Genomic DNA, 23,457 nt, shown 5'->3' with positions numbered 1-23,457 from the left:
TATTACAAAGTCCGTGACTACACCTCTTAACCATATTTTTTGTTAAATAACCCAAATACGCGATAAAACGCGAACTAAACCTATACTGGACCATGCAATGTTGTCTGAGAAAATGGCGGGAGCAAAAACGGGCTTTGGTGTATGCAGATCTCTGGCCTCTGATTGGTCAGTGACGCGGATTGCGCAATATCCACGGAGGGGTCAATTTGCTTCAAGCAACTAAGAAGAGTTGAGAATCCTCCAATCAGAAGGGAAGCGCAAAAGATCAAATTCAAATCGGGCCTCGCTTGGGACTTCGACGAATCGACGGGAAGCGAGGGGGCGGGGTTGAAAGTCTGGGAGTGGTCGTCATCCGCGCTCAAATGCACGCTTACGTCAACACGCCACAAAAAAGACGAGAAAACTATCGGATTAAGAATGATGTAGTATTTAAAATTCGACGTATTTATACTTTACGTCCAGTATGTGCAAAAAAGTACAGTGCACAATAATGGCTAATATGTGAACTACAGAGTTTGTGGTACGTTGGATAACTCGTTGCTGCAAAAACGTTAACTGTTGCTTTGAGAAACAAATATCAAATGTGAATTTGAATTCCCCCCCGCACAAATATTTAGTTGAGCTCATGTCACAACTCCAGTACGACGGAACATCTCTGTGGCGCCAACAGGTGTCGCTCAAATATTAGATCATCAAGAAACAGAAAAAGACACCAGCGAGATTGTGACGTATTACACGGCCGACGTTGACGCTCTGCTCAGCCAAAACGTGAAAACTGCTGACACTTTTTTCTTTCAAATTGCAATAATCACTGCGCAAAACCTTTTTTTTTTTTTTGACGCAAAACATAAAAAAAATATTTACATGCCACCATATACAAACATATAAAAAAATATTTCCGTGACTTCTGCCTCGTGACTGTCATTTTTTTGTTGACGTCAGGAAGTTTCTGTGGATAAAATCCAGCCGTCGCTCCTCTTGTTCAGATGGCCGCCGATGAGAAAGTCGGCGCGGGCGTGCGAGGCCGACGACGCCCGGTGTTGGGGACGCCCGCGCACTGCCGTGAAGTTGGCGTGTTGGTGAGCAGCGCCGTGCAGCGGGGACGTCGGACGACTTCATGGGGAAAGGGTGCGTGTTCACCACCTCGCGGTCCACTTGCATCATCAACTCGTAACCGTGCGACGCGTTGTACACGCTCTCTGAAAGAACGGGGGGGGGGGGGGGTGACAATACGGAGAAGACAAAGAAGAAAAAGCCATTATATGAGGAAATTAAAGGATATTTTGCAGGAATACAAATATTTGTCAGAAACCAAAACGTTAAGTTGGATGGTTCCACATGACTACGTGCTCTTGCGATCTTGCAACAAGCCGCAGCCTCTTGTGCTGTCAATGCGCTCGTGTTGAAAACGAAATCTGAAAGAAAAAGAAATACATATATCCCTGCGCGCACACATTCAAACGATGATTTTGTGCATCATTTTTGGCTTGAGCTTTTTTTCACTACAGACCCATTTTGAACAAAATCTTTCAAATATGCTCAACTCGAGTAAACTTACAAGCACCATTTTTGAAAGAAATATCAAAAGCTAGAGGGATGTAAACAATAAATGTACACGTAGTTCAGTATTAAAAGATGTATAGATTATCAAGCAGATTATTGATCTTCCAATACATATTTAGGAAAAGTTGTATTTCATTTTAGATGTGAAAATAAATGAAATGATGAGAATGCCAAATTTTACATTGCATAGATGTAATGCGGTGGCACGGTGGCTCAGCTGCCTCGCTCCAGCACTCCCCGTGACCCTCGTGAGGATAAGCGTAAAAAAAATGGATGTATGAATTTAGATGAAAAATGAAAACTGTCTAGGCTTTAAGTGATAAGATGATATCAGTCAGGACCGTGATGCACTCCTGGGGTATGTCAGCGCACTCAACATGCCCCCGACCAGGTTGTGACGCCCCTGAGTCGGTGAGGCATCTCTTGTGGGAGTGCAGTTCTGCCGTAGACCTGCGGGCGACAGCCGGCCACCTACAATTCCGGACACACCGGCAAGGGGTGTCCTAAACGAGGAATTTGTGCTCTCTGGGGTGAGCCAGTCGAGGTTTGCAAAGGAAGAGATTGAGATAAGAACAGATTTTCTTTCTTTTATACACTTTTATTGTCTTAACAAGACTTTACATTACAATCATCCAAAAATAGAAAACACTTTTTACATTTACATTCGTTCATGATTTACATAAACATGAAGACTGTCTAGGCTTTAAAAGAATCAATAAGGCAATAAATATGGCACGAAAAAGGCTCAATTTTTTTCCACTGTGCAGACACGGAATGATCCCTAACGGAGTGAAACTCACCCCACACTCCCAAACAGCAGGCTCAGGGAACCTGTCACGTATCCCAGCGACGGTCGCCGACGTTTTTCTCCTCTTTTACTCCTTCCTCTCCCATATCATCAGGCAGCTCCTCCGGGTGAGCCATGGATGACTCTACTTTGTGCCTGTGGTGTTGTTCAGGGGATGTAGCTCAGTGGTAGAGCGCGTGCTTCGCATGTATGAAGTCCTGGGTTCAATCCCCAGCATCTCCATTCAGTCTTGTGAGTTTTTTTTTAAGCATCACTATTTTTCTTCTTTCCTTGCTTTTCTGAACTGTCTTCTCATGCACCATTCCTGGAGATACTGCAATACCAGGTTGATGCTTGAAGTGGCTGGAGCAAGACCCACATCCATCTCCCAGTTCAAAAATCAATATAACATATGGTTCCCAGAAAAGGAACGCGTGAAATATTAACTCCACTTGACCTTAGCCAAAAGGCCGAGAAGCGATGTCAACTTGCCGCCGGCATATACGACCCGATTGTCCAGCCGACAAGCCAAAGCTTTGGTGCCCCACAAATTGACTCATGACAATCACTTGTGACTCACATATGACACGTCTTGCAAACATCAATCGATCAACGGTTTACAAGAAATGGCAACTGTGTCGTTTTCAACATATGAAGTGATGGATGGATTGGTACTTTGTCAAGACGAAACAAAAGCACTTATGGTTGCTTTCTCAGAGTTGTCATTGACATCATTAGTGGGGGTGCACTTTTCCTGGAGGTACTGCAATACCAGGCCGATCCGTGGAGTATTCCATCTCCCTGTTCCAAAAATCCATATAATATATGGTCCCCGGATAGGGGACGTATCAGATATTAAACTGATAAGAACATGGTTTTTTGTTTTGTCCACTTTTATTGTCTAAACAAGACTTTACATTACAAACATTTAAAAAGAGAAAAAACTTTTTACATTTCATTCATAATTTACATGAACATGAAGACTGTCTAGGCTTCAAAAGAATCAATAAGGCAAGAAATATGGCACGAAAAAGGCTCAATTTTTTTCCACTGTGCAGACACGGAACGTTCCCTTACTAAGTGAAACTGATCCCACACTCCCAAACAGCCCGCTCAGGGAACCTGCCACGTTGCCCAGCGACGGTCGTCGACGTTCTTGTCCTCTTTTACTCCTTCATCTCCCATAACGTCAGGCTGCCGCGCCGACACCTTCACCGTGAAGCTCCGGAGGGAGGCTTTTGGCACCAATGTAGGATTTAGAGAGCATGACGATGGAAACTAAAGCCGCTTTAAAAATTTTTTTTGGAGGTTTCACAGGACTCATTGGATTACAATTTTTGTCTTCTTCTTTTCATTTCGGCTTGTCCCTTAAGGGGTCGCCACAGCGTGTCATCTTTTTCCATCTTAGCCTATCTCCTGCATCTTCCTCTCGACCCCCAACTGCCCTCATGTCTTCCCTCACCACATCCATAAACCTTCTCTTTGGTCTTCCTCTCGCACTTTTGCCTGGCAGATCCATCCTCAATATTTGAAGTCGTCCACCCTCGCGTGAACATTCATGTGGAAAACTGCCAACTAAGCATGGGGACGATATTTGTTGGGAAAAAAAACAAAAAAAACAAAGGCATTTCTCACATGATCAATTGGATCAGATTCCTGGTTTTCCCGCAGGAGCACTGTGTGAGAATAATTCCTGTATTCCACCATTTCGGCTTTCATCATGCAGAACGTTTCCAACATATTGGGCCTGGGAAAAAATAAATCTATTTCAGAAATAATAAGTGGCAGGTACCTCCACAGATTTTCCATTTGGTTTGGAAGTTTGGATTTCTAGTTTTCATTGGGTTTCTTCTGGCCAGTCTTATGTAATGCCTGAAAACAGTGAAGAATTTCAGTGGAGCAGCATGTGTCCCATATCGTCTAGCGGTCAGGATTCCTGGTTTTCACCCAGGTGGACCGGGTTCAACTCCCGGTATGGGAATGTTGACAGGACTCTGTAATTTAGTCTTTGATTTACATGCTGAAAATTCCCAACACGGTTAAAAATAACAGAGTAATCAGTGTTTTATTTACAGCAAAAGTGCCCCATCTAATATCCCTTTCAGGATTAATGAGTTTTATTCGTCTCCTATTTACCCCAATGGGACTGAAACCTCAATACTGTTGATATGATTGGCTGACGCTTGAAAGAAAATACAGAATTTGAAAAATATTAGTTTAAGAAACATCGTGTCTCATATGTTCTTGCGATTCTTGTTTCAACCTGGACGGCCAGGTTCAATTTCCAGTATGTGAATCTTCTGTATGCAGAACTCTACTGCAACTGTACATCTCCCATAGTGTGGAAAATAAAAACCAAAGTGATGTCCGACATGGCCAACAAGTCGGAACTTGTGTTTTTCTACCAAAAGGCCTGGATTCAACTCTTTGGCTGAGTTATGGGCCCAGCACGCTTCCGCTGCGCCACTCTGCTGTACCTTCAACTTCTTTGTATGTACTTTTGTACCCGTCTGAAAGGAAATCGGCTCCGCTGTTTCGTGCCTGGATCAGACTCCAAGACACATTTGGTATTTGGTCAAATTTTATGATCATTGGTGTTTATTAAAGTGCTGATCTGTACTGGCACCTTTCTGGGTACTTACAGTGATTTTAAATGGACAGATCATTGAAGAGGGGATTTTTTTCCCAGTTGGAAGTGAACTGATGGAATGAAAACACAAGTCTTTATTTCACAATATTTCACACGATGAGAAAGAGTTTAAAAAGTGGCATTCAGAGAATAAGTTTGAAAGCCTAATGCCACCACGATGATGGAACATTTTGGATTGAAGCCTGATGAACGCAGCCATCCTGCTCACACCAATCAGCCGATAAGTCAAAAGGAACAATGTAGATACCAATGTGACAGCGTACAGTATAGACCTCGTGCATGTGACGTCATCATTTTCACGGCGCCAGATTGACGGTCAAAAGGAGCAGCTCGACAGTGTGGGGCACATTGAACCGGAGCACAATATTCACAATGCACGAGAATTGTTATGCTGTTGGTTGTTTCAACAGATGAGACAGATATTCAAAGAGATCATTCGATGGAATACCAGCTGAAATGACGAGAAAAGATTGATGGATTTTGGCAATTAAACATGATGGATGCTGCCCAACCAAATACATACAACTGTGTAGCGATCACTTCATTTCAGGGAGGAATTATTCTTCTCAATCTCAAATTACCAAGAAGTACTCATCATGGCAAAAAAATAAATAAATAGACAGGGAGTCGTCTCCAACATACACGGAAGTGTGTTGCGGCCACACGTTAAACTTCGGTGAACCTCTCCCCAACAGATGTTTTTTTTTTTTAATATGCATTCTTCTCAAATGAGTCCAATGCGTATTTAAAAAAAGAAAATAAAGCATAGGTCACAGTGTTGTTTACGAAGGTTAACATGTGGCTGCAACACACTTCTGTTATCGGGGCTAAAGGGTATCCCAGTAGTTTATGATGATGAGGATGAGGAGGAGGATGATGATGATGATGATTATTATTATAATTTAAATATGCATTGGACTTATTTGAGAACAATAAATAAACAAAAAAAACAAAACAGCTGTCAAGGAGAGGTTGACTGAAGTTTAACGTGTGACCGCAACACACTTCGTGTAAGGAGGTGCCGACTCGCTCTTTTTTTTTCCCGCATAGTTTCATGAATGTGAGTTTGTCTAAAACCAGGGGTCATTGATATAAATATAGTTATTCCATCCATCCATTTTCTTTGCCACTTATCCTCACGAGGGTAGCAGAGGGTGCTGAAATCTATCCCAGCTGTCAACAGGCAGGAGGCATGGTACACCCTCAATTGGTTGCCAGCCAATCGCAGGGCACAAAGAGACAAACAGTCACACTCACAACCACACAGAGGGGGAATTTCAAGTGTCCAATTAATGTTGCATGTTTTTGGAATGTGGGAGGAAATCCACACACGTACAGTGAGAACATTCAAACTCCATACAGGCAGGTCGGGGATTGAACTCGAGACCTCAGAACTGCGGAGGTCAACGCTTTACAAGCTGATCCACCGTTACACCGCTAGACAGATTTGTTTTTTTATATTTTTGGTCCAATATGGCTCTTTCGCCATTGGGTTGCTGACACCTGGTCTAAATAATCCATCATTGCTGTTTGACGTGTCCAGATGTGACTCGTTAATTTAGATCATAAATCAGAACGTACATCTGAAACATTGGCTTGTTGACTGGTCCTCTTTCTTGGCATTTTGGCTAAGATCAAGTGTCGTACCAACATTTACCAGGTGCAGTGGACAAGTGGTAAGGTGTCAGACTCGTAAACTGAAGAGCATGGGTTTGACCCCCAACTTTACCTTTTAAAAAATGGTGGCGTGATTTGATCTGTTGTGATCAGTGCCATGCTCGGCTTTTTGGACGACTCAAGGGGATTCTTCTTGGGATCTTCTTGGGGAGTATCTGCTCCCCAAGAAGATCTGGAAGTCCGGCACACTTTTGTCGTCTTCAAAATGTCCCTCCTGAGTCTTACCCACTTGGACCCGAGAGGTGTCAGGAGCATGGCCAAGCCACTGCCCTGAGCGGAGCTGCCACTAGTAGAAACCCCACACCTGCGCCGTATGGACGCTAATTTGACCAGGGATTTTAGCGTTGAGTTCGTCTCTTGGATTTGCTCGTTCGTTGTGTTTGTGTGTGTTGGACACTGCATCATCATGTGTGAGTACACAAGTTTATTGTAGTCTATTCCCCTTGTTACAGCATTCCAATGCCACCAGAGTCAAGAACTCCCATTTAGTTACCTCGTGTATGAAATACGCTATACAAATAAATTTGCCTTGCCTTACCATTTTGGAAGAATGGTCTGCCACCGTGCAGACAGTGGTGTGGCCCAGGAAAGCCAGCAACCTGGTCACAAAGTCCAATGATATATTGGACTACAGCCCTCAACAAACGGAAAGCGATCACAACTCCCTTGAGGGACGTTTACATTAAGGTTTATTCGTGAACAAACATGAAGCGTGGTGACGTACTCCCTGATGTCCTTTTTGATGTTTGGCCTCTAAAAATGTTGCTCTATCACCGATTGGGTTGCAATCCCTACCCCTCTGTGGAGGACCGACATACAGCCTGTCATCTGTGGCTGCGAGTGTCCTTCAGTGCGTCTTTTACCTGGGTCTCAATTTCCCATGTGAAGACTGAGACCAACAGGCTTCAGGCAGAATTAATCCGATATTGGATTTTGCCTTTTGCCAATCAAGAATCTACAATTGCGCATGGGGTTTTCTGTTCTATGGTTGTCTGTGGTCAGTTAACACAATAAATGGGACCTGATCACCCTCTAGCCACTGTCTCCAATCTGACAAAGCCACTCTGACTGCTAATAGCTCATGGCCCCCAATTTCATTATTTTGTTCTGCAGGAGTAAGTTTATGGGACATAAACGTGCAGGGATGCAACTTTCTTCCTTCGGATTCCTCGACAAGGGTCCACCCCTACCCCAGAATCTGACGCATCTACCTCCATGACAAACAGATTCAGCAAAGCAAGAATAAGAACAGAGGTAAAGCTAGCAGTGAGTTTACAGAAGGCCGCATGACGCGATGGGAACCAAAAAAAGGAACTGTGTGGAGAGCTGTGTTTGTGTAAGGGCGCTGCAATTATGCTAAAGTTCTGGATGAATTTTTGGTACAGGTTCCCTAAGAACCCCTGCACTTCCTTGCGAGTCGTGGAAGTGTACCAATGTGAAACAGCCTCAACCTTGCTGGGATCCATACAGATCCCCACCTCCACCGACACAAAGCCCAGAAACGACAGGGAAGACCAGTGAAACTCGCACTTTTCAGCCTTGACATGTAGCAGCAACCATTGCAACACCACTTGAACGTGGCTGACATGGGGCCGGGGAGAATATTCGAATGCCATCTTTGTACACAAAGATATTAATGTTGAGCATATCGTGGAAAACATCATTGACAAACCTCTGAAACACTGCAGGAGCATTTGTGAATCCATAATGCATCAAAAAATATTCTTAAGGACTCGTGGGTGTGTTGAATGCAGTCTTCCACTCCTCTCAGCCTCTCATTTACATAGATTTGACAAAAAGGAGATGGGAGAGCAAAACATAGTTGGTAACAAAATGTACTTGTTTGTTCACGTGTGTGTGTGTGTGTGTGTGTGTGCGTGTGCGTGCGCGTGCGTGTGCAGTTTGACTGACTGGCGAACACATCAGGGTTTCATCCGACTTTTGCCCAAAGCTTACTGGGAAAGGCTCCGGCATTCCTGTGACACTTGTGAGGACAAGTGGGTTGGAAAATAGATGGATGGATATACAAATCTCTCTCTTTCTCACTCAATGTGCGGACAGAATTATTCGTGTCATCCAAACTATCGGAGGACCAAAACGAAAAATGCGATCAAACTTTCAATCCCCCACAAACCTCCCAGCCCCATTGGAGTCAAGCCCAACAGAAAACTAATTGCTGAGTAGTCTAAATGGCATTTTAGGTCTGACGGACAAGGTGAAGGCTAACTTGAATGTTGGAGTCCATTTCACACCAAACAAAGGGAAGTTTCGACCACTGTCTGCTTTCTTTTTTGAGTTGCAAAATATAGCAGTCAGGCCTCATATCTCAGTGGTTTGAGCAACGATTTTTGTAAACCAGGGGCTAGGAGGGTTGAAACACCACGAGTCTAAGATGGCAGGAAGGACCAAAACCAAGAGTTAAAACAGAAAACAGTGAAAAAAATCCCACACCCCTTGCTCCTGATGGAAAGGAAAAACAAAGATCCCTCAAAATACTAGACCAGCTTCCCTTTTAAGAGCTTTTAATCAGAGATTCCTTGTATGTTTTAACTTTTAAAATCATTCCCTTTTAGTGTTTCAACGATAAACTTTAGGAGCGTAAAGCCAAAAATTAAAGCCCAAAGTGTTTTATTCTTTCTTCAAACTTTCAAGTGCGATGTGTTTTTCATCCAAGAATGTAACTTACCCTTCTTAAAATTCGACAAACAGTGGGAGGAAATGTGGCCACTCCTGTCACTTTGGAGTGGCTCTAATGAAAATGAAAATGATGGTGTGGGTATTTTAATAACACCCACGTTAAGGTGAAGGGGAGCACAGTGTTGAAAGAGCGCTGACAGGTACGATCTTTTTCCTGACTGGCAGAATGATTGGTGTCTCTCCCATTTACTGTGTTTTATGCCAATGCTTGAAACAAAAACTTGAAAGTCATCTGCATAGCAGTCTGAACAACTTCCAGGGCATTGTTGGTATTGTGGTTAGCATAGCTGCCTTCCAAGCAGTTGACCTGGGTTCAATTCCCAGCCAATGCATTTCTCTACAGCAATCTCACCTTATAAGGACTGGGAAAAACCCCTGTGAATCATTTGATCTGGAGCCTTTTTTTTTTTCCTGGTCAAGTATCTGGCAACATTTTGATGTAAACATTGAAAATCAACACAGTTGACATTCAAGCTAAACTATTCGTATTTGTTGTTTGCCATGTCCATATGTGAGCCGTTTGTTATTATCATTAATTTATATGTACCCCCGCAAATTTGAATCGTAGGCGAGAGAATGAGGTCCTCTCTCCTGGAGTTTCGTTGGCATCACTTTCAGCCTTTAATTGGCTAAGATTGTGGTTGCCTCCTGCCTTGCTGAGTCCCAAAACTGAAGTCGGGTGTTTTCAATTTATTTTAGGAGGTTCCAAGGTGTGTTTTGTACTGGAATTGTTTTTTTGATTGTATTTATTTCTTGTTTTAGGGAGAGTCAGCAAAGGGAAGTGGTTTTATTGTCTCTCTCTGCTTCTTTTTAAATTGTGCTGCCTTTGATATGTCGGCAGTCAATGCCAGCACGTGAAGGCACAACAGTCTGCGTTTTTTTTATTTAAAAGAAAGGATAGTAGGTGTCCTTTCATGTCAAGATGACATTTTTTTACAGAAATTTTCCCAGCAAACTCTGAAATTTAAAGTGGAAGCCTTAACTGTATTTTAATACTGGCTTTTTTATGAAAGGTTTTGGTGTTAGCTTTACATCTGCAGCATATTTGCATGAATTCTGGACACGGTATGAGCATGAGAAAACACAGTTTTCTGCATTCATTGTTGAAAAACAAAGAACAACAAAGCAACAAGAACAACGTCCACGTCCACGCCGGCCAGGCCATCGATGAAAGCGCTGAGGTCTTCTTTTACTGTTGATTCAAAACAAAGTACACACATGGAGAATACAATGGATATTTACTCATATATACATATACACATAATACACTATGTATAAATATATCATGTTTATACATACACTGATAGATTCAGTGTAGAAATACTGTGAAGAAAATGAGTATTTGAACACCCAAGTGGCGAGGGGCTCGAGAACCCTTTGTTGCTACAAATGTCAGATGTGTTTATTCAGGCAAATCCAATGTCTTGTGCGTGTGCCTGCACACACTTCCACATTGTCATGGGTCCAGCAACACTAATCCATCGGAGCATGCATTGAGCTCAGTGGCAGGTGTTTAACAAAGTTTCTCTCCTATTAAATCCTATTCCTATTATTTCTCTTGTTTAGAAATAGACCAAGTATTCTCCTGCTGATCTCTCTGATCACCTTGGCTGTAGGGGTCCAGTGTTCTGAAAGCTCCTCCTGTCCACCAATAGCCTGTCTCACCTCTTTTTGAGAAGCCGCACAACACCCGTCCTGTCTCAGCGTCTTCCACGTGGGTTGTGCTTTCGCATGCTCGCACTGACTGCCGACATTACAAAGGCAGCACAATTTCAAAAGAAGCAGAGAGAGACAATAAAACCACTTCCCTTTGCTGACTCTGCCTGAAACAGGAAATAAATACAATGAAAAAACAATTCCGGTACAAAACACACCTTGTAACCTCCTAAAATAAATTGAAATCCCTCCCACTTCAGTTTTGGGACTCAGATAGGTCTGCTCTACCTTTGTCTTCTTAATCAGTGTCATTCTACTCACCACCGTCCTAAACTGTCGAGTTACATTCTCTCCTCCTAATTATCTGATTCTGATTATTCCCTCTGATTATAAACACACTTCCACTGCAATATTTATCTATTCTGAACACCCATGGTGAAACCAGTGTTTTTATCAGGATCATATTTTCAGATTTCTTACTGGCACTGGTGTAGCTCAGTGGTTACTTCTAATGGAAAAAATTCTACTGCAGAATTCTTCCCTTCTCAATTCCTTCAATGGGATCAAACCATGGGTGCAGTCCAGTGCTATTTTAAAAAAATAAATACAGGTATGTATCTTCAGGCTATCCTCGTCAGTTAGTGCGACACATTTTGCAGTTTCAGTGCTGTGCGGGATTTTATTTAGCAGAAAAAAAAGAAAAATACATCCAGATTGGCATATTGTGGAGAGACACGTTGATACAAAGCGTGTGATTGGTTCCCGCCGTGACATCGACCAATGAGAGCATGAGTGGCTTTATTCCGTGAGGTCATTGGCTCTGCATTATCGAAGCTTCACCCAGCAACTTCCCTTGTCCCACCCATTTCCTTGTTTTGCCTGTTGACTCGTCCACGCTATTGACTGTCTGTACTGTATGTCAGTGTTGTGTTCGTGATAACTTTTTAAATTATTATTATTATTTTTTTCATGTAAACATTTTTTCATTTTGTAGTTACAATACCACCTCGGCGTTGTGCCCCCCAATGTAACATTTACCAGGCTTTTGTAGGATGTTAGTTAATTGGATGGATGGATGGATGGAAAAGCTAAGTGAGGAGGATTAAGGTCTGAGCTTAGAAAGTAAGAGAGACAAGTCTACTTCAAAGGAATTCTATGACTTGTTTGGTCCTGGCTCAGTTAGCCATGTCATAGGTGACAACCCGTGTTTATTACCAGGTGACAAGGCTGGAGGAATAATTGTGAATATAATTATCATACATCTGCTTCCAATAAAAAAATGCATTGCTCTGCTCTAGATAAAGTGTCACCGGCTTAACAGGAGATAGATAAGACATCGATGGTGAATACGAAACTCACTCACTCATGAGGAATGAGTGCATTTGCGCAACTGAGTGACTGCGGCAGAACCAAACCTCAAGAATACTAGTCCCTATCGAGTAAACAAATTAGTCGATAAAACAGAGAAAAGGACAACGTATGTCCTGTCCGTACTTGAGCTCCGTGAAACGTGTACTCGCGGGCCATAGTTTGCCCACCCCTGGACGATTGGCACCTCCAAAAGTGATCTTGCACAAGTTTTTTAAGATACGAGCAATCATTTAGATGATTTGCTTTTACTTTGACTTACTGGTGTAAACTTCATCCAACCTTTACATGAGTCAATTCACTTCACAATAGGCAGCAGTTCTGAAAATAGTGAACAATTCATCTCAACAAAAAAAAAAATGGTGCCTTCAAGATTTTTCATGCCACTCCATGTTTAAGTTTACTGTTCAACAAAACAAAACAGAATTAGATGTTATTTTTTTAAAACAGTCAAACAACTGTGAAAATGGAAATTCAATTCAACCTCTCAAAAACTTCGAATACACAACAGTTCAACTCTTCAATGTTCCAATTAATTTAGTTTTTTTTTGAAGGAACTGAATAGAAAAATTTCTGACACGTGTTTGATTCATGTTTAGACCAATAAATATCCTGGTTCAATTTAGAATTGCTAAAGTTAACAGTCAGCCAGCTCTACATTCTCATTTGCTGACTCCCACGTCAATCACCAGACCATCCTCGACCTTTAAAAGACAGATTGAAAGGCAAAGATATTATGGTGTGGAATGTGAACATGTTGACCCAAGAAAGACATTGTTGTATCCATCCATTCATCCATTTTCTTTGCCACTTATCCTCACAAGTGTCACTGGACTGTTGAAGGCTGTCAGAGCTATCTTCAGGCAGATGGCGGGGTTCACCCTGAACTGGTTGCCAACCAATCACAGGGCACATAGAGACAAACAACAGTCGCACTCAAAATCACATCTTGGGGCAATTTAGAGGCTCCATGGAATGCATGTTTTTGGGATGTGGGAGGAAACTGGCCTGCCCAGAGAAAACCCACACAGGTACAGGGAGAACATGCAAACTCCACACAGGCGGGGCTGGACTTTGATCCCAGGTCCGCAGAACTGTGAGGCCAACACTCAACAGCTGCGCCACCTTGCCGCCTCTTGCTTAGATAGTTGCAATAAAACAAACGAACTGAAATCGTGCATTAATTTGCTTGGTGACGTTGGACTGCTTTTATTTTGAACACGACTGCATATAAGTTGCATCACAATGGTTCAAAATGAGATTGTGTGGAGATCGAGATTTGGAAAGTGAGACTGAGAGGATTGTGGCAAGTTTCACGATGAGTACCAACAATAAGCGTCATTTTTAAGTTTGGGACCACTTTGATCTGATACAAACCAAATAATGTTTCATCCATTGTTTGGCAGATGTATAATGTGTTCATAATTGAATTGTATTTTTAATCTTTAAATGGGTTGTAGATTAACAATTGCGAGTAGCTGTGGTGTTTGCTTCACACACAGAAGATAATTTATTTCACATATGCTGAGACATTTGCATGCTCGCGAATATGAAGTAAAGACCCAGCAAACCAGGTTTCCTGTCCAGACTGGAAATGCTGAAGTGGTAGTAAGATATGTTTGTGTATGTTGTGCATGTGCAGTAGGAGTGAGAAGAGACGAGTTTTTTTTGCCCACTGTTTCTCACGACAGACAAGCTCTGTGTGCAGAGGATGGTTTCAATCCATTGACCTCTGGGTTGTGGGCCCAGCATGCTTCCGTTGCACCCCTCTGCTATAAACATGGAAGAACTTGATCCACGAAATGTTGAACTCAGACGAAGGTGACGCCTCCATCCCAAAAGCTATTTTGCAAAAGGTCTCAATTAATTTGGCATTTCGATTCATTTCATCAACTGAAACCATTTGGGATATGTATTAACAGCTGCATTTATGGGTTTTCCCGGAAAATCATCTGGATGAATGCGTTCACAACCAGCAGTGATCCAAAAATCGTTCTACATGGAGGCAGTCCACAGATTAGTTGGTGGTCCAAGGATTGCGAGAGGTGACCGGGGCACAGAGAATGTGAAAGTCAGAGATTTTCAGCGATATATGGCACCAGAATTGATAGTTACATCGAAGGTGCAAGCACAGCTAATCAGGGCAAAGAGAGTTGGTGGGGCTTCCTCAGAAAGGAATCAATTGAATTCTAGATCTCGCTCTTTACTGACCTGAAAGACCGTGGTTTGTTCGACGGGACATATTTGGACAGAAATCTCATTCGCCTCTGCTTCCTGGGAATAATTCAAGTAAGGTGTGTAATTTAATGTTCAAATTTCAAACAATGAACGTGTAGGCCTATTTTTCCCAGATCCACAACAGGAAGTTACATGAACAAAGTAGTTGTTTAAAGTAGAGTAAATCAGATGCCGTTGCAATCGTTTTAATGATCATGACCTCGTGTGTTACCTAAATAAAGGCTGCAGTGACTCTTGGCCTGCACTGTATTTTTTTAGCACAATCCTGTACTTGTTTTCACGTCAGGTCCGGAGCTGTCCATGGACCTGACACATCTGAAGCCATGCATCTAATTTTCTGCTCTTGGACACTTTATTTCATGTTATATTTCCCTCATTTGCTTCATAAAAACATCAACTTTTAAAATGATTTGCTTTAAGATATACTATCACCAAAATGCCCGACATAACATGAATAATAAATTGTCCTCTTACTATATATAACGCAGCATCGTTACCCCCTTTCTCCCGGATGAATTAGATGAGACCATCCGTGTGCAGCCCTATGGGGGGCACAAACCAGTGCAATCTGCAGGCCGGTCCCAAGCCCGGATAAATGCAGAGGGTTGCGTCAGGAAGGGCATCCGGCGTAAAAACTGTGCCAAACAAATATGAGCGTTCATCTAAAGAATCCCATACCGGATCGGTCGTGGCCCGGGTTAACAACGCCCGCCCCCGGCACTGCTAACCTGCAGGGCGTCGGTGGAAATTCAGCTACTGTGGGTCGAAGACATAGAAGAGGAGGAAACCGGATCCATCGTCAGAAGAAAAAGAGGAATGCACAGAGCCTACAACTGATCGGATGGTAGTGTGTAGGATGACTCTGGTGATGGGTAGGAAGATTAAGAAGACAAAGGTAGAGCAGAGAACTATGTGGTGGAAGCTGAGAAAGGAAGAATGTTGTGCGGCCTTTCGGAAAGAGGTAAGACAGGCTCTCGATGGACAGCAGAAGCTCCCGGAAGACTGGACAACGACAGCCAAGGTAATTAGAGAGATAGGCAGGATAGTACTTGGTGTGTCATCTGGTAGGAAAGGGGAGAAGGAGACTTGGTGGTGGAACCCCAAAATACAGGGAGCCATTCAAGGAAAGAGATTAGCGAAGAAGAAGTGGGATACTGAGAGGACTGAGGAGAGGCGAAAGGAGTACATCGAGATGCGACGGAGGGCAAAGGTAGAGGTGGCAAAGGGTAAACAAGAGGCATATGAAGACATGTACACCAGGTTGGACACGAAAGAAGGAGAAAAGGCTCTCTACAGGTTGGCCAGACAGAGGGATAGAGATGGGAAGGATGTGCAGCAGGTCAGGGTGATTAAGGATAGAGATGGAAATGTGTTGACTGGTGCCGGTAGTGTGCTAAATAGATGGAAAGAATACTTTGAGAAGTTGATGAATGAAGAAAATGAGAGAGAAGGAAGAGTTGAAGAGGCAAGAGTGAAGGACCAGGAACGGATTAGAGACGGTGGCACTGAAGAAACAACAGGAAGCAGAAATGGAGGTGGCAGAAATGAAGATGTTGAGGTTCTTCCTCGGAGTCAGCAGGTTGGATAGGATTAGAAATGAGCAATTAGAGGGACAGCCAAAGTTGGATGTTTTGGAGACAAGATTCGAGAGAGCAGACTTCGATGGTTTGGACATGTTCAGAGGCGAGAGAGTGAGTATATTGGTAGAAGGATGCTGAGGATGGAGCTCCCAGGCAAAAGAGTGAGAGGAAGACCAAAGAGAAGGTTGATGGATGTGGTGAGCGAAGACATGAGGGCAGTTGGGGTTAGAGAGGAAGATGCAGGAGATAGGCTAAGATGGAAAAAGATGACACGCTGTGGCGACCCCTTAAGGGACAAGCCGAAATGAAAAGAAGAAGACAAAAATTGTAATCCAATGAGTCCTGTGAAACCTCCAAAAAAAATTTTTAAAGCGGCTTTAGTTTCCATCGTCATGCTCTCTAAATCCTACATTGGTGCCAAAAGCCTCCCTCCGGAGCTTCACGGTGAAGGTGTCGGCGCGGCAGCCTGACGTTATGGGAGATGAAGGAGTAAAAGAAGACAAGAACGTCGACGACCGTCGCTGGGCAACGTGGCAGGTTCCCTGAGCGGGCTGTTTGGGAGTGTGGGATCAGTTTCACTTAGTAAGGGATCGTTCAGTGTCTGCACAGTGGTAAAAAATTGAGGCTTTTTCGTACCATATTTACTGTCTTGTTTATTCTTATAAAGCCTGGACAGTTTTCATGTTTATGTAAATTATGAATGAAATGTAAAAAGTGTTTTCTCTTTTTAAATGTTTGTAATGTAAAGTCTTGTTTAGACAATAAAAGTGGACAAAACAAAAAACCATGTTCTTATCAGTTTAATATCTGATACGTCCCCTATCCGGGGACCATAAAATAAATGGATTTTTGGAACAGGGAGATGGAATAGGGATTTGCTCCGTCCACTCCACAGATCGGCCTGGTATTGCAGTACCTCCAAGAAAAGTGCACCCGCACTAATGATGTTAATGAGAACTCTGAGAAAGCAACCATAAGTACTTTTGTTTCGTCTTGACAAAGCACCAATCGATCCATCACTTCATATGTTGAAAACGACACAGCTGCCATTTCTTGTAAACCGTTGATCGATTGATGTTTGCGAGACGTGTCATATGTGAGTCACAAGTGATTGTCATGAGTCAATTTGTGTGGCACCAAAGCTTTGGCTTGTCGGCTGGACAATCGGGTCGTATATGCCGGCGGCAAGTTGACATTGCTTCTCGGCCTTTTGGCTCAGGTCAAGTGGAGTTAATATTTTACGCGTTCCTTTTCTGGGAACCATATGTTCTCTTGATTTTTAAGAACCAGGTGATGGATTTGGGTCTTACTCCAGCCACTTCAAGCATCAACCTGGTATTGCAGTATCTCCAGGAATGGTGCATGAGAAGACAGTACAGAAAAGCCCTTCACGTTGAAGGTCTCGGCGCAGCGGCCTGGTGATATGGGAGAGGAAGGAGTAAAAGAGGAGAAAAACGTCGGCGACCGTCGCTGGGATACGTGACAGGTTCCCTGAGCCTGCTGTTTGGGAGTGTGGGGTGAGTTTCACTCCGTTAGGGATCATTCCGTGTCTGCACAGTGGAAAAAAAAAGAGCCTTTTTAGTACCATATTTATTGCCTTATTGATTCTTTTAAAGCCTAGACAGTCTTCATGTTTATGTAAATCATGAACGAATGTAAATGTAAAAAGTGTTTTCTATTTTTGGATGATTGTAATGAAAAGTCTTGTTAAGACAATAAAAGTGTATAAAAGAAAGAAAATCTGTTATTATCTCAATCTCCTCCTTTGCAAACCTCGACTGGCACACCCCAGAGAGCACAAATTCCTCGTTTAGGACACCCCTTGCCGGTGTGTCCGGAATTGCAGGTGGCCGGCTGTCGCCCGCAGGTCTACGGCAGAACTGCACTCCCACAAGAGATGCCTCACCGACTCAGGGGCGTCACAACCTAGTCGGGGGCATGTTGAGTGCGCTGACATACCCCAGGAGTGCATCACGGTCCTGACTGATATCATCTTATCACTTAAAGCCTCGACAGTTCATTTTTATGTAAATTCATCCATCCATTTTTTTACGCTTATCCTCACGAGGGTCACGGGGAGCGCTGGAGCCTATCCCAGCTGTCAACGGGCAGGAGGGGGGTACACCCGGAACTGCTCGCCAGCTAATCGCAGGGCACACCGAGACAAACAGCTGCACTCACAATCACACGTAGGGGCAATTTAGAGTGTCCAATTAATGTAATGACAATTTTTTCTTTCTTTTGCCACTTATCCTCACGAGGGTCGCAGGGAGCGCTGGAGCCGATCCCAGCTGTCGAGCAGCAGGCGAGGCAGCTGAGCCACCGTGCCACCACATTACATCTATACAATGTAAAATTTGGCATTCTCATCATTTTATTTATTTTCACATCGAAAATGAAATGCAACTTTTCCTAAATACGTATTGGAAGATCAATAATCTGCCTGATAATCTATACATCTTTTAATACTGAACTACGTGTACATTTATTGTTTACATCCCTCCAGCTTCTGATATTTCTTTCAAAAATGGTGCTTGTAAGTTGACTCGAGTTGAACATATTTGAAAGATTTTGTTCAAAATGGGTCTGTAGTGAAAAAAATCTCAAGCCAAAAATGATGCACAAAATCATCGTTTGAATGTGTGCGCGCAGGGATATATGTATTTCTTTTTCTTTCAGATTTCGTTTTCAACACGAGCGCATTGACAGCACAAGAGGCTGCGGCTTGTTGCAAGATCGCAAGAGCACGTAGTCATGTGGAACCATCCAACTTAACGTTTTGGTTTCTGACAAATATTTGTATTCCTGCAAAATATCCTTTAATTTCCTCATATAATGGCTTTTTCTTCTTTGTCTTCTCCGTATTGTCACCCCCCCCCCCCCCTTCTTTCAGAGAGCGTGTACAACGCGTTGCACGGTTACGAGTTGATGATGCAAGTGGACCGCGAGGTGGTGAACACGCACACTTTCCCCATGAAGTCGTCCGACGTCCCCGCCGCACGGCGCTGCTCACCAACACGCCAACCTCACGGCAGTGCGCGGGCGTCCCCAACACCGGGCGTCGTCGGCCTCGCACGCCCGCGCCGACTTTCTCATCGGCGGCCATCTGAACAAGAGGAGCGACGGCTGGATTTTATCCACAGAAACTTCCTGACGTCAACAAAAAAATGACAGTCACGAGGCAGAACTCACGGAAATATTTTTTTATATGTTTGTATATGGTGGTGTAGCGCCGGAGAAAAGGAGTCGGAGGTGGAGTGTCGGACACAGAAACAGAACTTGCTTTATTGTTCGACATCACCAAAAAACTCGCATAACGGCGGGAACTCTGTTAACCTTTTCCTCCGGAAGCGCAACAACAAAAACAATCCGTGCGGAACCCCGCACCCCAACTCGAGGTCCCGCGGGTGAATTATGTAAACACCACACAAGCCCCCCCAGAATTCACCCATAGTCAAAATCCTTGTGCCGTGGAGGGATGATGACCCGACCCCGGCGAGTGTGCACTGTAGGGGCCGATGGGGGCGGGGCCGCACTGTCCATTGAGTCACGGGACAAGGGCTCAGGCGGGGTCAAGGGTACCCCGGCGGGCACAGGGGCACAGGGCAAAGGGGGACGACCCCGGCGCGGGGGGAGGGCCAACCCCAAAGGCTGGGCAATGTCCAGTTGCGCGGGTTTGACCCTGTCCACGGAAACAGTCTCGGGTCTGCCGCCAATGTCCACGAGCAGGCTCTTATCCCCGTGCTCCAGGACCCTGAACGGCCCGTCGTATGGGGGGCGGAGAGGTCCACGGTGGGCGTCATGACGAACAAACACAAAATCCGCAGAGCGCAGGTGACGGGGCAGCCGGGCAGCTGGGGTGCCATGTTGCGACGTGGGAACCGGCGCAAACCCTTTTGCGGCCTCCAGCAGGGAGGACCGTTGCCTGGCTGCGGACCAGGGCGCTGTGGCGTCCGGGATGAATTCGCCGGGGACCCGCAGTGGCTGGTCGTAGACGAGTTCGGCGGATGAGGACAACAGGTCCTCCTTGGGGGCGCACCTGAGGCCGAGCATGACCCACGGGAGCTTATCCAACCAGTTGCCGTCCGTCAAGCCGGCACGCAGGGCTGCTTTCATGGAGCGGTGGAACCGCTCGCAAAGACCGTTCGCCTGGGGGTGATAGGCGGTAGTGCGGTGCAGCTTGACCCCCAAACTCTCAGCGACTGCGTTCCAGAGTTCAGAGGTAAACTGAGGGCCACGATCTGAAGAAAGGTCGCACGGTGTCCCGAAGCGTGCAACCCACGTGCCGATGAACGCCCGGGCCACGTCTGACGACGTTGTCGAGGAGAGGGGAACGGCTTCGGGCCAGCGGGTCGTCCTGTCCACCATGGTGAGCAAGTAGGTGAATCGATGCGAGGGAGGAAGTGGACCTACCAAGTCAACGTTGACGTGGTCAAACCTCCTCTCGGGGACAGCAAAGGGCTCCAAGGGGGCTTTTGTGTGGCGATGCACCTTAGCCCGCTGACAGGCCACGCACGAGTCGACCCAGGCCTGCACATCTTTCTTGAGACCGCGCCACACGAACTTCTGGGCCACCAGCCTCACGGACGGTTTCCTTCCGGGTTGGGAGAGGTTGTGGACCGCCTCGAAAACAGCTCTTCGCCAGTTTGCAGGGACCAGCGGCCGAGGCTGGTCAGCCGAGAGGTCGCACAGCAACCTGACGCCCGAGTCACCAACCGCGACTTCCTCCAGGCGCAAACCCGTGTCAGAAGTCTTGAGGGCCTGCACCCCGTGGTCCGAGGCCTGGTCTGCGCTCATGCGGGAGTAGTCGAGACCCAGATGCACAGTGCCGACGATCGCCCTGGAGAGGCAGTCCGCGACCACATTGGATTTGCCGGCGATGTGTTGGATGTCCGTAGTGTACTCAGAGATGAACGACAGTTGGCGTTGCTGGCGGGCGGACCACGGCTCGGCCACCTTGGACATGGCGAAAGTGAGGGGTTTATGGTCCACATATGCCGTGAACTCACGGCCTTCCAATAGGGAGCGGAAGTGGCGGATCGCCAGCCAGAGGCCGAGGAGCTCTCTATCGAACGTGCTGTATTTGCGCTCCCTGGGGACCAGCTGACGGCTGAAAAAGGCAAGCGGTTGCCAGGCGCCGCCGACCCACTGTTCGAATACGGCTCCAACAGCGTAGTCCGATGCATCGGTAGTGAGAGCGACAGGGGCCCTGTGGGTCGGGTGAGCCAGCATAGCGGCACGACTCAGTGCGGCCTTCGTAGCCTCGAAGGCTTCCATCCTCTCGGCCGTCCATTCAACGTCCCGGTTGGGGGCCTTGTCTTTAAGAGCCTCATAGAGCGGGCGCATGATGTGGGCCGCCCGGCGGATGAACCGGTGGTAGAAAGTCACCATCCCCAGGAACTCCCGGAGGCCCCGAGCCGAGCGAGGTCGGGGAAAAGCGGAGACGGCCTCCACCTTTGCCGGAAGGGGGGCGGCGCCGTTCTTGTCTATGAGGTGCCCGAGGAACTGGATAGAGGGCACCCCGAAAACACACTTTGCCGGGTTGATGATCAGGCCATGCTGCTCAAGTCTTGCGAAGAGGTCGCGGAGGTGCATCAGATGTTCATCCTCCGAGGAGCTGGCGACGAGGATGTCATCCAAATAGACGAACACAAATGGCAAGTCCCTGAGCACAGAATCCATTAAACGCTGGAAAGATTGTGCCGCGTTTTTAAGACCAAACGGCATCCTCAGAAACTCGAACAGTCCAAACGGAGTGATTACAGCTGTCTTGGGAACGTCTGAGGGGTGCACGGGAACCTGGTGATACCCGCGCACCAGGTCGACCTTGGAGAACAAGATTTTTCCTGCCAGGTGGGCTGAGAAGTCCTGAATGTGTGGAACAGGGTAGCGGTCGGGCGTAGTGGCGTCGTTAAGGCGGCGGTAGTCACCACACGGTCGCCACCCACCACTCGGTTTAGGGACGATGTGTAGTGGCGAGGCCCACGGGCTATCCGAGCGGCGGACGATGCCCAGACGCTCCATGTTGGCAAACTCGGACTTAGCGACTGCTAGCTTCTCGGGATCAAGCCGTCGGGCCCTCGCGTGGATCGGGGGGCCCTTGGTCTCAATGTGGTGCTCGACCCCATGTTTAGTCGTGGCAGAGGAGAAAGTGGGCCGTGTCAAGGCAGGGAACTCACCAAGGAGGAGTTGGTACTTGGTGCCGTCCGATAGCGAACTGGAGAGACCACCATAAGTCGCCTCATTGCGGACGCAGGCGACCGTGGAAAAAGTCAGTGCATCCACCAGACGGCCCCTCTTAACATCCACCAGCAGCCCGTGGGCACAAAAAAAATCAGCGCCGAGGAGAGGGAATGAGACATCCGCAGTGACAAAGTCCCATGTGAAGCGCTGACTCCCGAAACACAAGTCCACAGTCCTCATGCCATAAGAGCTGATAGGGGAGCCATTAGCGGACAGTAGGGGTGGCCCATGAGTCCCGCCAGCGGCATCCTCCGCAGTGGCCGTCAGGACGCTCCTCTGGGCGCCGGTGTCACAAAGGAATTTGCGCCCGGAAAGGTTGTCCTTGACGAACAGCAGCCGGCTCTTCGCGCCCACGCTCACGGCCGCTGCGAAGCGTGGGCTTTGGCGTTTCCCGACGCGTCGTAGTTGCAAGGGGCGCGGCACCTCTTCGCTTTCGCACCGAAACGGGCATGGAAGTAGCACAAGCCTGTGCCAGCACGGCCGTCGGTGCCGAAGGGGCCCCTGCTGGATGCCACCCCCGCGCCCGAAGGTGAGTAACTGCGCGTCGCGGCCAGCGTCTCATGGGAGAAGCGCTGGGTTGCCAGGAAGAAACGGTCGGCCTCCTCGGCCAGGGCCCGGGGCTCAGTGATAGTACTGTTCGCGAGCGCCGTCTGAACATGCGGTGGCATTTGCCTGAGAAACAGTTCCATGAAAATGAAATTGGGCTCTTCCATGCCCAGCAGGTTTAGCATCATTTCCATGAGTTCGGAAGGTTTGCTGTCCCCCAGTCCATTAATAGCCAACAGACGTCGGGCACGTTCCGGCCGTGAAAGTTCAAAAACCTTGAGAAGGTGAGCCTTGATCCCAGCATACTTATCTCGGGCCGGGGGAGAGGTGATGAAGTTCACTGCTCTGGCCGCCGTTGAGCTCCCGAGTGCTGAGACAACGTGGTAGTAACGCGTGGAATCATCTGAGATCCCGCGGAGGGCGAACTGAGCCTCCGTCTGTGCGAACCACGC

The 23,457-nt window shown here is 46.3% G+C and overlaps 3 long non-coding RNA genes, 2 other non-coding genes and 4 pseudogenes across 7 annotated transcripts in view; 7 read left to right on the top strand and 2 right to left on the bottom strand.

The window, feature by feature from the left end:
• Positions 1-23,457, top strand: part of LOC133494396 (uncharacterized) — a 322,682-nt gene that overhangs the window by 76,364 nt on the left and 222,861 nt on the right. The gene's annotated exons all lie outside the window — the stretch shown is intronic.
• On the top strand, positions 289-3,321 carry LOC133494592 (uncharacterized). Its single transcript, XR_009793331.1, has 3 exons — positions 289-900; positions 987-1,128; positions 1,955-3,321. It is a non-coding gene; the product is annotated as an uncharacterized LOC133494592 (long non-coding RNA).
• trnaa-cgc (transfer RNA alanine (anticodon CGC)) lies at positions 2,522-2,593 on the top strand. Its single transcript has one exon. It is a non-coding gene; the product is annotated as a tRNA-Ala (tRNA).
• Positions 2,660-2,832, bottom strand: LOC133494976 (U2 spliceosomal RNA; annotated as a pseudogene).
• Positions 3,089-3,290, bottom strand: LOC133494979 (U2 spliceosomal RNA; annotated as a pseudogene).
• On the top strand, positions 4,260-4,331 carry trnae-uuc (transfer RNA glutamic acid (anticodon UUC)). The gene has a single exon. It is a non-coding gene; the product is annotated as a tRNA-Glu (tRNA).
• On the top strand, positions 6,859-8,194 carry LOC133494608 (uncharacterized). The gene is made up of 3 exons (XR_009793338.1): positions 6,859-7,087; positions 7,791-7,931; positions 8,063-8,194. It is a non-coding gene; the product is annotated as an uncharacterized LOC133494608 (long non-coding RNA).
• LOC133494977 (U2 spliceosomal RNA) lies at positions 16,936-17,154 on the top strand (annotated as a pseudogene).
• On the top strand, positions 17,411-17,585 carry LOC133494981 (U2 spliceosomal RNA; annotated as a pseudogene).

Source organism: Syngnathoides biaculeatus, chromosome 21 (genome assembly GCF_019802595.1).
Source record: "Syngnathoides biaculeatus isolate LvHL_M chromosome 21, ASM1980259v1, whole genome shotgun sequence".
Lineage (NCBI taxonomy): Eukaryota > Metazoa > Chordata > Actinopteri > Syngnathiformes > Syngnathidae > Syngnathoides > Syngnathoides biaculeatus.
This window is presented reverse-complemented; position numbering and strand designations above follow the sequence as displayed.